Source organism: Nyctereutes procyonoides, unplaced genomic scaffold (genome assembly GCF_905146905.1).
Source record: "Nyctereutes procyonoides isolate TBG_1078 unplaced genomic scaffold, NYPRO_anot_genome, whole genome shotgun sequence".
Lineage (NCBI taxonomy): Eukaryota > Metazoa > Chordata > Mammalia > Carnivora > Canidae > Nyctereutes > Nyctereutes procyonoides.
The window spans coordinates 11,537,244-11,550,709 of record NW_026575120.1 but is presented as its reverse complement, the minus strand read 5'-3'; positions in this window follow the sequence as shown (position 1 = coordinate 11,550,709).

Sequence of the window (13,466 nt, the reverse complement as noted above, 5' to 3'; positions counted from 1 at the left end):
CATGAGGTCTAATCAACACTTGAGTCCTTGGGAGCCATATTGAAAATAATGGTCATGAGAATGTGTGGAATTTGGGTTTGTCTGCTTTAAATATCTTCAGAAACATGATTGCAGTTTAAGATTTGGAGGCAAGTATGCAGTTCAGTGCTTGATGGTGGCCAATGAAAGATACTTTTTAAAGAGAATTTTGGTCTTTCTACCATGTATATTTAGGAGGCCTATATACAGACAGAGAAAATGAGTGGGCTTAAGAGCACAGATTTTTTTTTTTTCCAGATTCTCAACTTTTATAAGAGGATGCCAGCTAAAGCTTACCTGAGCAAGCAGTTAAGAGATAAGGCTCCAGCCTTTACTGCTCCCAAGACACTTGTCAGGAAGTTCACTACCCTTAAACCTTATTCAAAGCACAGTTTGTGGAAGCAAGACTTATTGCTCACTCTCTAGAGGAAATACATTCAATCCACTCCTCTAAAAACAATCATCATCTTTTTAGTGCAAGGAATCAGTTCCCAGACATGGAGACACTAATTGATTTGGGTCATTACATATTGGTACTCAGGGCCATAAACATCGGCAAGGCACTCAACTACTCTTTTCAAATCTGTTTCTAGACAGAAATATTTTTCCAGGTATTTTTTTTTCTTTACTTCTATGCACTGTCCCCAGAGCCTTAAGACTTTTAAATTCTATCTTCTGCATACTGGCTCCAGATTATGTTTATAATATGTCAAAAAATCACACTTTCATCTTAGAAAGATTCAAATACTCTCTTTGTATGCAGAATAAAATCTAAATTTCCCAACTTGAGGTTTTAAAAAAATGAACTTGTATCCCTTTCACTCATTTCTCCCTCCCATCTCCTGATCTCTGACAACCACAAATCTGTTCTCTGAATCTATGAGCTTGTTTTTTGTTTGTTTTTGATTCCACAGTAAATGGAAGCATACTGTATTTTTCTTTCTCTGATTTATTTCACTTAGCATAATACCTTCAAGGTCCAACCATATTGTCACAAATGGCAAGATTTCTTCTTTTTTACGGCTGAATAGTACTCCATTTTATCTATTGATTGGTTGAACAATAGACAGATATCACAATTTCTTTATCCATTCATTCATCAATGTACACTTAGATTGTTTCCATATCTTGTCTATTGTAAATAATACTGCAATAAACATGGAGATGCATATATCTCTTTGAGTAAGTATCTTCATTTACTTTGGATAAATATACAGAAGTAGAATTGCTAGATCATATGGTTGTTCTATTTTTAAATTTTTGAGGAACTACCATACTGTTTTCCATAATGGTTGCACCAATTCACATTCCCACCAATAGTGTACAAAGGTTCCTTTTTCTCCACATCCTTGCCAACACTTTTAATTTCTTGTCTTTCTCAAATAGTCATTCTAACAGGTATAAGGTGGTATCTCTTTATGATTTTGATTTGCATTTCCTTAATAATTAGTGATTGGGTAACTTTTCATGTATCTGTTGGCCATCTGTATGTCTTCTTTGGAAAACTGTCTATTCAGATCCTTTGCCTATTTTTTTATTGGATTGTTTGTGGTTTTTTTTGTCATTTAATTGTATGAGTTCTTTATATATTTTGGATATTAGATTCAAATCATATATGATTTGCAAATATTTTTGCCCTTCAATAAGTTACCTTTTTTAACTTTGACTGAAGAATTAGTCCATTTACATTTGAAGTCTATGTCCCTAACTTGTGTTTCAAAGTCTACTTTAAACTTATGTGCTCATTAATCCAACTAACTCATGAAACTTCCAGATTTTGCCATATGCTTTTGCTTACAACTTATCTTCTCTTTTCTGTTTTAGGTATAATGTACTCATTCCTCATATCTGTGTAGTTATCTTTCAAGGCATCACTAAATTTAGATCTTTTCCATGAATGTTCTTAATCATCCAAAGCAGAGTTAATCTATTTATTTCCTATTCTTCCACTGACATTTTTTCCCCTGGTGTATGAGTGTAATGACTATACACTCACCACAATTTTCTTTTGCTGTGTCTGTTTGTTTCTCTTATATGATGGTACGTCTGCATAAGTGAACCTATAGTACTCAGCAGACAATCTTATACTACAAAAGCATACAGGTATGATGATGAGAGTGACTGCCAGATGGTTTTGGATGAAAACAGCTCCCCTCTCTCAGCCTGTACCCTAAAGGGCTTTGTGAAGTAATGGCAAAATTTAGAACTGATTAGACATATAACCAAATCCTGACTCTGTTATCATTCAAAAACTGTGACCCTGAGAAAAGAAATTGCTCTAAACCTCCATAGTCATTTGCAAAATAGAATATTTACCTGTGAAGATATTACCTGAACTAAAGATAATGCAAGCAAAACCAACAGTATATGTTTGATTAGTGTGGCTGTTCTATAACTGTTTAATTTCCAGATTTCTTGCCCCTGTGGTAAGAATCACGAGATTCTCCAGAGTCAAGGCATCATATTTGCATCTACTTTAGTCCTGAGCCCTGTGGAGATGTGTGGAATTTACTTGTCCTCATCATCTATGCCTGAGTCAAGACTTTTCTCTTTAATACGGATCCCCTCAAAGGAGTTTAAACATTTGTCATGATAACTGAAAGACAATGTTATGCTGACAGGCTATGAATTGAATCCTAGTAGGCAAAATTTGGAAGGGAATTTAGTAAAGATAAACAAACCTCTGAAGCTGTAAAGTGTTTAATTCTGCCACCATGAGGAGCCATGTGTGGAATTCCTTAGCTTTGCCTATAGGCACCAGGTGTCTTTTGCTACTGTCATTCTTTTGCTTGGCTTCTTAAAATTTCATTTTCTTATGGCTCGTGTTTTACCAATGCCTTGTGGGCTGAGGACTCTGTGAGGAGTGAGTGATTAGGAACTAAGATTCATGGTGTTTCCTTATATAAAGGTCAGTGACTATATTCTTTTATACACAAATAAATTTCATTCACGTACGTATAAATAAACAAGTGAACCAACCCTCTTGGGGATGATTTGGTTGCTGAAAAGGAGTACAAAACAATAGTATAACATAAGTGTGTGTGTGTGTGTGTGTGTTGCATGCATGTATGTGTCTATACTTATTTTTTAACTGATTGAAGACATCTCAAAGTACTTCATAATAATGAATTTATTAATGCCAGCTCAGGGGTTCTGCATTTCAATGAAGAAAACTATCTGTGTTCGGTCCTACACATTCCTCAGTTGGAGAGATCAAGCATTTTTCACTTTTTTTATTTTTATTTTTTATCTTTACGAGGCTGAAAAACTGGGTAAGATCCTAAAATGTATCATGTGATCATTCCCTGGTTCTTTTTTTTTTTCATCCTAATAATCTACTTTTACTAGCCCACCTAGGGAATAGGCTTCTGTGAAATGATTTATCTGGAAATGGTGTATTCCTGGTGCATATATCAGCAAATGTCGTTTCTGTGAACCAGCTGTAATTCTCTGAGGAGCATTTCTCATCCAACTGTAGACATTCTAAGGTCTAGTAATCTGGCCATTTATACTCTTAATATCTAACCATAACATTACTCCTTCTCTCCCAACTACTCTCTTTTTTACACACACACACACGCACACACACTCACGCACACACATTGACACACATATTGACACATGCACAATCATTCTTCCTTCTCTCTACACTATGGGTCCTTATAAGTTCTACCATTACATATAATAAATAAAATTATAATGATAAATGAGGGGAAAATGCAACATATTATAACATATCCAGGCATTTCCTTAAGCTCAAGGAATTGTCTTATGCTTAGAAACAAATATTCATCTGTGTAAAATATTTCAGCCTAGAGTGTTATATTTATTTCTCGTAAGAATACTTAAAAGTGCTGCTTATTTGAGCATCTGAATGGATTCTTTCATTATCTTGATATTTAACTATTGCCATTACAAAGCAGTCCGTTAATAAAATACATTAGAGATGTCCCTACAAAAATGTTTAGTTGATCCAATAAGTCATTAATACTTACGAAGCCTGTAAGAATTCTCCAGATTCCATCATCTCCTCCCTTCCTAAACCTAAATGTCAACCCACATCTTTCCTTACATATCAGTCCAGTGCCCTCCCTCTTCTGGCTGCTGAGACAGTTCCAGAGGGAGGTGACAGAGTCACACACATCAAGTTTGTGTCAACAATCAGGTGAACCCAGGACCAGGACCAGGACTTTTCTTTCTTTCTAATCCTAGGTAGAAAATAACATCTTTATGTAGCTTAGCTCATTCCAACACTGTCTCAACAAAAAGATATGTTTTTGTCACTTTCACACACAGATAAGACTTGTATCAAGGTTGTTGGGGAAGGCATTGCAATTTTTCAATTTAAACAACTGCTCATATCAGTGAAGTCTTGGTGAAACAAATTCCCAGTGAAACACAAGATAAGGCAAATCCATTAGTATATTAAATGGAAATTTGTTGCTGTATTATGTGTATCAGTGGGGGGGAAAAGGAAGGAGAGAACATCTGGGTGTGATCTGATAATTACCCATTAACTAGTGCAATTAATAAATTCTCCAGACAATAACCTTGACCCAAATATTTGCTCGAACCCACAATTATTATGTTTATGGTAGATGACAAAGAGATCTTAGACATAATCTTGCCCTGCTTTACCTGCCCTTGCCTATGTCTGAGCAGAGGTCAGGTGGGTCTTGCTCCCATCTGGTGCCTTTGATTAGCTTGTGTTAGTTGTAGAGATTGAATTCAGGAAATATGGAGAGAGAAACATATGAAAGTAATCTATGGAGGATGAGGTGACTTTTCCCCCTCTTCCCCAGCTACAGATTAAATTAAAACACTAATTGTCATACTTACTTCAGGCTATTAAAAAAAATCCACAGATTGGTAGCTTAAAAAGCAAACATTTATTTTTCACTGTCCTGTGGGCTGGGAAGTCCAAGATCAAGGTTTCAGCAGATTTGGTGTCTGGTGAGAACCTGCTTCTTGCCTTGTAGACAGCAGCCTATTGCTGTGTCTTCACATCCTTACATGATGGAGAAAGTGAGCCCTGGTTCCTTCATCTCCTTATGAGGGCACTAATCCCATCGCAAAGGCTCCACAGTCAGGACTTCATCGACACCTAATTGTTTCTCAAAGGCCCCATCTACAAATGCCATCATATTGGAGATTAAAGCTTCAACATATGGATTTGGGGAAGATACAAATATTTACTCAACATGCATGTAAACCATGTGGTTGATTGCAGCCTTCACCTTGTGGAATAATTCTGGTGAATGTTGGAGCTCATGGCTGATGGGCCAGATGGAGGTAAGCTCAAAAAAAGTGGTGTCAGCTGGACTGGGAGGCAGAAGATGGCTGAGAGGATGTTTCCAAAGGTTGAGTGGGAAAAAGTTGAAGGCTGGAAGAAGGGGTATTCCTGGGTCTGTTCTGTCCAATGCAGTCAAATCAAGAGATAGATCTGTGGACTGCTAGCACATTGCCTAGACGGTGGATTTTTTTTAAATTTTTATTTATTTATGATAGAGAGAGAGAGAGAGAGAGAGAGAGAGGGGCAGAGTTAGGCAGAGGGAGAAGCAGGCTCCATGCACCGGGAGCCCGACGTGGGATTCGATCCCGGGTCTCCAGGATCGTGCCCTGGGCCAAAGGTAGGCGCCAAACCGCTGCACCACCCAGGGATCCCGACAGTGGATTTTTTGCACTACAATATTGTAAATGTATTTTCTCTTTTTTAAAGATTTTATTTATTTATTCATGAGATACTCACAGAGAGAGAGACAGAGAGACAGAGAGGGGCAGAGACACAGGCAGAGGTAGAAGCAGGCTCCATGCAGGGACCCTGACATGGGACTCGATCCTGGGTCTCCAGGATCATGCTTTGGGCTGAAGACGGTGCTAAACTGCTGAGCCACCCAGGCTGCCCAATAAATGTATTTTCTCTTCCTTATGATGTTCCTAATGACATTTTATCTTCTCTAGCTTACTTTATTATAAAATTATAGCATATAATGCAAATAATACATAAAATATATAATTCACTATGTTATCAGTTCAATAGGCTATTAGTGGTTCAGTGGAGCCAAAAGTTGTACATGGATTTTTGACTGTGCCTGCCTTGGCGACTCTAATCCCCCCTCTTCTCTCACCTTGCACCATTCAAGGGTCAACTATATACTTAAATGTACAAAAATCAATTATATATATTTATGGGATTATAATGTGAAATGTATTTCCTACTCTAGACTATGTTTAAACCATTTGAATGGTTCTGTAAGAGGAAGTGAGAAATAAGAGAAATATGGTCCTGTAAACCATAGAAGTTAACAGGACATGCTTTTCACAGGTTAGATACGTGCAGGTAGAAAGAAACATGGCAAAGCCATAACTACTTCCAGCCTGAAACATCAATCCCTTGTCGCAGGGGGAACATCATAAAGCTGGGCCATACCAGGGCCTGATCCTCTCTGCTTTGAACATGGGCCCTATGCTGCCAGCAGATGGAATTGCTGATGGCTTCCTGAAGGTGGAAGAGAGGGTGCATTCAATTTCAACTTATAAAATCAAACACAGGGAACCCTGGGTGGCGCAGCGGTTTAGCGCCTGCCTTTGGCCCAGGGCGCGATCCTGGAGACCCGGGATCGAATCCCACATCGGGCTCCCGGTGCATGGAGCCTGCTTCTCCCTCTGCCTATGTCTCTGCCTCTCTCTCTCTCTCTGTGACTATCATAAATAAAAAAATAAATAAATAAATAAAAATAAATAAATAAAATCAAACACAAAAGAGGGCCCACTTAGAGCTGTTATCTGCTATCAGTTAAATGTTTCCACTGGGAGTTTTTCTCCCTTTAGATCTCCCTCCACCTTTTTTTTTTTCTCCTAAGAAATAAGTGAATAAAAAGTAAAAGCAACCTTGAAATGTTGGTGACACCTTGACTGATGCATTTACATGACTTCTGGGAATGGACCAGCTTCATGGGACAGTAACTTCACTGAATATTTCTTATGGGCCATTAACAACAGAGAGGGAGGTCTGTCCCAGGGATAGCTTTGCTGGCACTTTTTTGTCAATAATGATTGACAGGTCACTTCAGCCACAATGATGAGGAAGACATCTTCCCTTCACCATTTCTGCAAAGACAACGGAGATTTCAAGCATTGGATCTTTTAAATTACTCATCCTAAGGAGGATTTTGATTTTGCTGGAGATATAGGGGAAAGAGAAGTTCTTGAAAGACAGTCCCTGAGAGAATAAAATTGAACATTTAGCTCTCACTGAACTAGAAAGATGGATCCTGTTTCAACTTTGGGAAGAGAATCTCAGAAGTAGAAATGTGGAATTTTGCTGTTTTGCCATGTGATCTTATACAAATTATTTAATCCCAATTTACTTTTTCTGTGCCATCTGGTAGAACAGGAGTTAAGATCGAATAATTTCAATTTAATGCACATTAGAGTTATCTACATGAAAGGCACTGAGCAAAGTACTGGAGGCATAAAGAAGAATAGAGGGCCTCATCTGTGAATTTGACATATTAACAATGAATGTTAATATAAGGTATTATAGGGTAGGCTGCATGCATCATAGAGAATAAGAGCACTAGGATATGTTGACCTAGGCTGTGAGGACCCATCCTTGGTTCCTCATGAGAGTGGTCTCCCACCTGCTAACAATCCTGCCCTCTTATTGTTGCTGCTCTTTGCTCCACCAAAACCACCCAAGTAGCCATCCTCTCCCCAACTGGTTTCCAGCAATGGCATCCAATGTTTTGAGCGTACCACAACATTTAGGTCTATGGAATTCACACAAGTTGTTCTGTTTCTCTGACTAATTTTGACTAACTTCTGCTGATCCTTTAGGTCTCACCTCAAATATCTTTTCTAGGGGAGACATTTCTTGACCCAAGAGCTTATTAGATCTATGGGCTCACCCCACTCCCCCCCCCACCTCAACACTCATCATATGTGAACTGTAATTTCTGGTTTAGCATCTCTCTTCCCTGCTCCACTAAAACTTCTTTTAGGCAAGTTGAATTCTATTTGAAAATGGAATAAAAACAGTCCTTCCAATGACTCTGCATATAGATTATTGCTGTTAATGTCACATTTACTTTCCTATGAAGAAGAAAGCAACAAACAAGAAAGATTTATCGCTATGACTTCTTTATCGCACTTTAAAATAATGGAGTAATGCTTAAGTATCTCTAAGTTCATTCAGCAATGCCATTCTATAATTTCGTTCTTAGAAATGATATTTAGAGATGACAGTTAAGAGTGGGGGACTCCTGAGACCCTCCCCTCTCCTACCTCTTATTAACTTGGTACATATGGAGGTTCTTTGAGAGCTAGATTTCAGAGAAACTGGTATATGCCAGCACTCTTCAAAGTGGAAACTGGTAACTGCATTATTTGGATGAGCTCAGATATACCTAACATGAATTTTTTTACCTCTATAAAGCCACCTCATTTGATACATCATTACAATTTTTTTTTTCAGGAAAGTGAATTGAGATTGTATGGCATGGGGTCATGAAATGTGTTTGGACTGCTGAGTCAGCAGCCCTGAACAGCAGCCCATTCTTGGGGGGGAGAGAGAAACTTGAGAAGGGCAGCCTGTCCCTTGGGGGAGGATTTTGTCATAGAAACTGCCGCTGCATGGTGACAATAAAAAGTAGGCTGACTTTTTATAATTGTTCTTAATTTCTCTTTAAGACACTACACTACCCTCTTATTGCCTGCAGAGCAACAAGGGATTTCCTTTTTTTTTTTTTTTTTTTGCCATCTCACCTAAGCAATCTTGTGCACACCAATGGATGGGTTTGTTCTCTTACAAAATTTAGAAACTTACAGGTTTGATATTCCTTGGTTTATAATGCCAAGTCATATACATTTACTTGGAAACCTTGATACTCTCTGAATTTCTGTAATAAGTGCAACTATGGTCTCAAAATTGTCATTATTCCCTTTCACCTCTGCGGTCTGCACATTAGAACATTTCAGTATTAAATATTTACTAAAAATGTTAGATAAGGGGAAACACACACTGTGTTCATTCTAATCATCTGCCAGTTCTTCAAATTTCCAGGCTTTTTGAAATAGGTTAACAGAAGGCTATTTTCAAATCAGATAATTCTGCTAACCAAGAAACTTCTTTCTTGGCTCTTAGTAAAGTATGAACTCCTAAAGCTTCCAAAAGTCATTCCATCCATACTGAAGAGGTGAAAAATATCTTTCCTAAATTGGATTAAATAAAGTAAGGTGTGGATAAATATGTATATAATATTTTAATAAGGGGAGTAGATTATGCTTTCTTTCATTACATCTTCCATTCATGTCACCCTGACTATAGAGTACAGAGGAAGGTGTTAAATTACATTTAATAACAGAGCAGGGTGTAGAGTGTATATTAATTAAATATCAGCAGATGGTAAAGGCAGACCTTGCTGAGTATGAATAAGGAGAGAGAGAGAGTGAGTTCTCACTGCCGTGTAATTAGGCTGAATCTGTAGAAACAATAGAGGTGAGATTACTTTTTTATTAACACATTTTACTTACATGTGATGTGGAAGGATTTTAATTACTCTGTAACATCTATTATGTTAATCCAAGTTGCTATCACATCTAGTTGGTCTGTGTTACCCATAAACACGATGAAGCAGTCTAAGTCACATTATTTCTAAGCATTTTGATGTCATGTTGTGCAAGTTCCTGAATGTGCCTCTGTACCACAAGGTGGCTGGCATATCACTTCTATTTCCTGCTAAATATTAGTGGGTAACTCCAGAACTTTAGAGAAGAGCAGAAATAGAAGGGCAAGCTTGTGTTTCTTGCTGTGGCATGTCTTGGACATATCACGTTTGTTCATCAGGTTTTACCCAAGTTAGAAAAAGACAGGAAAAGAGAAAACAAATCTGTTTCTGCCTTGACGTTGGTAAACAAGTTAGTTGCCTTGAATTGTAAGCAAGTTCAATCTTTGAGGGTATGTTTGCTTTTCATGATCACTTGTTCATTTGGATACAGATATATACATATATAACATTTAATATTTTAATATTTTATTATATATATTTATTTTATATATATGCATACATATTTTTAAATTTTAAAATAGGAGAATTTAGTCTTTTCTTTTCTGGTGGTGCTGGTCCAGGTCTAGCATCCACCAATGTTTTCATGGAATTCTCAGAATGTTGAAGCTTTTTTTTTAAGGTTTATTTATTTGAGAGAGAGAGAATGTGAGCAGGAGGGTGGGGTACAGAGAGAGAGAAGGAGACAAGTAGACTCTCTGCTGAGTGGGGAGCCCAAAACAGGGGAGCCAAACAGATCCCAAGACCCTGAGATCATGACTTGAGTTGAAATCAAGAGTCAGACGCTTAACCAACTGAGCCACCCAGATGCCCCTTGAAGCTCTTAAAGGAAAAATTGATAGATGTTCATGGGCAGGGCCCTTGATTAATATTTGTGATTCATCTAGACCTTCCCTAGTCTGATTATGGGCATATGAAAACTGATTTCAGGAAAGCAAAGGATGAATAGCAAACTGGTAGTTCCTAGTATGATGAACGCTTATGGAAAGAATTTGTTAAACAGTGCCAATCTTTGGTGAATATTTGCTTTTACGAGGAGAAATACCTCCTGAAATTATCTGCACAATTTCCTAACTGAGAAAGTAAAAGTATTAGCAAACAGGCAAACCATAGAAGGAAGCATTGCGGATCACCCCTCAAATACCAGCCTTATCATTTTCCACTATATTGTGGTAAGACTTGATCTCTACCTCTTTCTCTGTCTTCTCAATGTTGGAGCCATGAATGATAACACCAGTTGTCACTGACTGTGAGCTCTTGATTCAAACATAGCCCAGGTCAGGGATAGTTTAAGGGGAGCCCTAATTAAAATCTGGGATGGCTCAATTCAGGGTCAGGCCAACCTTAGTTCTAATCGCCTCTTTCCTCTTTTTTGTTTACATTTAAATATGGATTTCAAACCAAATTCTCATGTTACACTTTAATGCCTAGAATTGGATCTTGGTTTGCTGCGCTGGCTGAATTGTGAACCTCCCAGTTTTCAAGTCTCTTGGGAATGTAGATAGTAAAAATAACTCACCCAAGATTACAGACTTATCAGTGAAGGGGCTGAATTATCCACAGCTCTGACTTAAGGGCCTGAAAATATTAGTCATGAAGTTCTGATGACCTGAGGTTTTTCTGTTTGGGGCCATTTATTTCTAATGCTCCAAACATGAAGACTTTCATTTACACCCCCTCTCTGAAATTCTATTTAAAAAAGACATATTCTGCAATCAAAGTCTTCAGTTTCAGGAACTGAAACAAACAAATAAAAAACTAAGCACACTCTTATTTTTTTTTTTTTCAAGGCGGTAGTAAAAGACATTAATCACTTTATAGACCTGGCTGAACCACTGGCCGTCTCTGCAACCCTGCTCCAGTTACTTCAAGTCTCTGTTCCTCTGTTTCTTTGTATTAAAAATGGAATGATAAATCCTGCTTAATTAGGATGCTATAAAGATGGAAGAAACTAACAATGTGGTCAAATGTTAAGTAGCTGGTAGTCAGCTACCTTTTTGCCTTTCCTAACGTCAATATAACGTTACATAGGGCTTGGGAGGGAGGTTCTCCTATGATGATTGGATCATTTCAAACCAGGAATAGAATACAAAGGAAATCTCTAAAGATCAATCAGTATCTGGGATGCCTGGGTGGTTCAGTGTTTAGCATCTGCCTTTGGCTCAGGTTGTGGTCCTGGGATCGAGTCCCACATCGGGTTCCCCATGGGAAGCCTTCTTCTCCCTCTGCCTATGTCTCTTCCTTTCTCTCTGTTTCTCATGAATAAATAAATATTAAAAAAAAATCAATCCATATATAGGATTTGTATTTTTAAATGATGTGATGAAGTAAGAATGCTCTCTCTCTCTTTTTTTCTTTCTCAGAAGGAGATTCTCGGGAAAATTCTAACTACCCACTTTGGTTAATCCTGATAAATTTTGGATTCAGATTGTGCTTTAAATTATTAGGACCCAGAGTTTAAAGGCATTTGCTCCTGAGTCAAATATAAATGGATCCAGGTGATGGATCCTCCTGGTATAAGAACAGGAGTATGGGATCCCTGGCAACCTCCAGCCATATCACAGAAGTGGCTGGGAGCTAAAGGGCTGATATTGATCCTGAACACAATACACAATCTTTCCTAACTGACAGTAAAGGAAGAAAATGTCCACAGACATGTACATTATCATTGATCCATGGATAACCATTCTTTTTTTTTAATTATCAAAAGTCATTTTAAAATACTGGTAGCCTCCTAAAGGACATTAACACTTAAAACACTTTTAAAGTGTTTCAAATTTCAAAGTGGCTTTAAAAGTTACTGACTCTGGGACACCTGGTGGCTCAGTGATTGAGCATCTGCTCTAGGCTCAGGGCATGATTCAGGATCCGAGGATTGAATCCTGCATCGGGTTCCCTGTGAGGACACTGCTTCTCCTTCCTTCTGTGTCTCTGCTTCTCTTTCTGTGTGTCTCATGAATAAATATAAATAAAATATTTTTTAAAAAGTTACTGACTCTAACTGTCCCCATCCCTTTTTTTTCAGGTAAGGAAACAGAAAGCTGATGTGCCCTGCCATTCCTCCGTTTAATACCTAGTTCCACCCTCTGCTTCCATTACCCTTTCCATGCTCTACCCTCAAACATCCCTGAATTAACTGTGTTGAATTAGCTTAATCATGCCTGGGAAATAGAAGGAGTATACATGGTTCCTTACGAATCTGGTATTAAATCCTCATGGGCGGCCTGCTTACCTGTAGTTTTTAATGAATAAATGGAACCCATGTGTATATAAACATAGTCATTCCCATTAGACCCGACAAGCTCATTGGGCTTATACCAGCTGCATGCATTGCCAGAAACCCCAAGAGTAAAGTTTAGAGTATCTCTCTGCTTTTGTAATAGCCCAAGTGTCACACTCCATGTATGGACTCCTTTTTTAAATCCACTTCTCCCTCCTTTGGTTCTCTGGCAAGATTTGTAACCAGAGCTGCCTTCTCCAAAAGCAGGATTTGAAACAGAGTAGTATATCCAAATGTGCCCACTATAGTTCTAAATGGAACCTCTTTCTAAAAATAAACTTAAGAAATCAGCCCTCAACTATTAAATTATAAGACACAATTAATAATTCATTTTTATTAATACAGATAATTCCTCTGGGTCATTTGCAGTAAGGGCCAAGCCAACATAAATTCACTTCAAGTCAGTCTTACTATTTTTCTAAGAACCTGCAAAGATGTAGGTAAACTGACACACTGTGGAGGGAAAAGAAAAACATGTTTCAGACTAAAAACAACAACAACAACAACAACAACAAAAATTCCCAACAATAAATAAATCCACTATGGCCTTCAAAAATTGCAAGAATACAGGAAACCTTCATATCTAGAAATAAGATAGAATA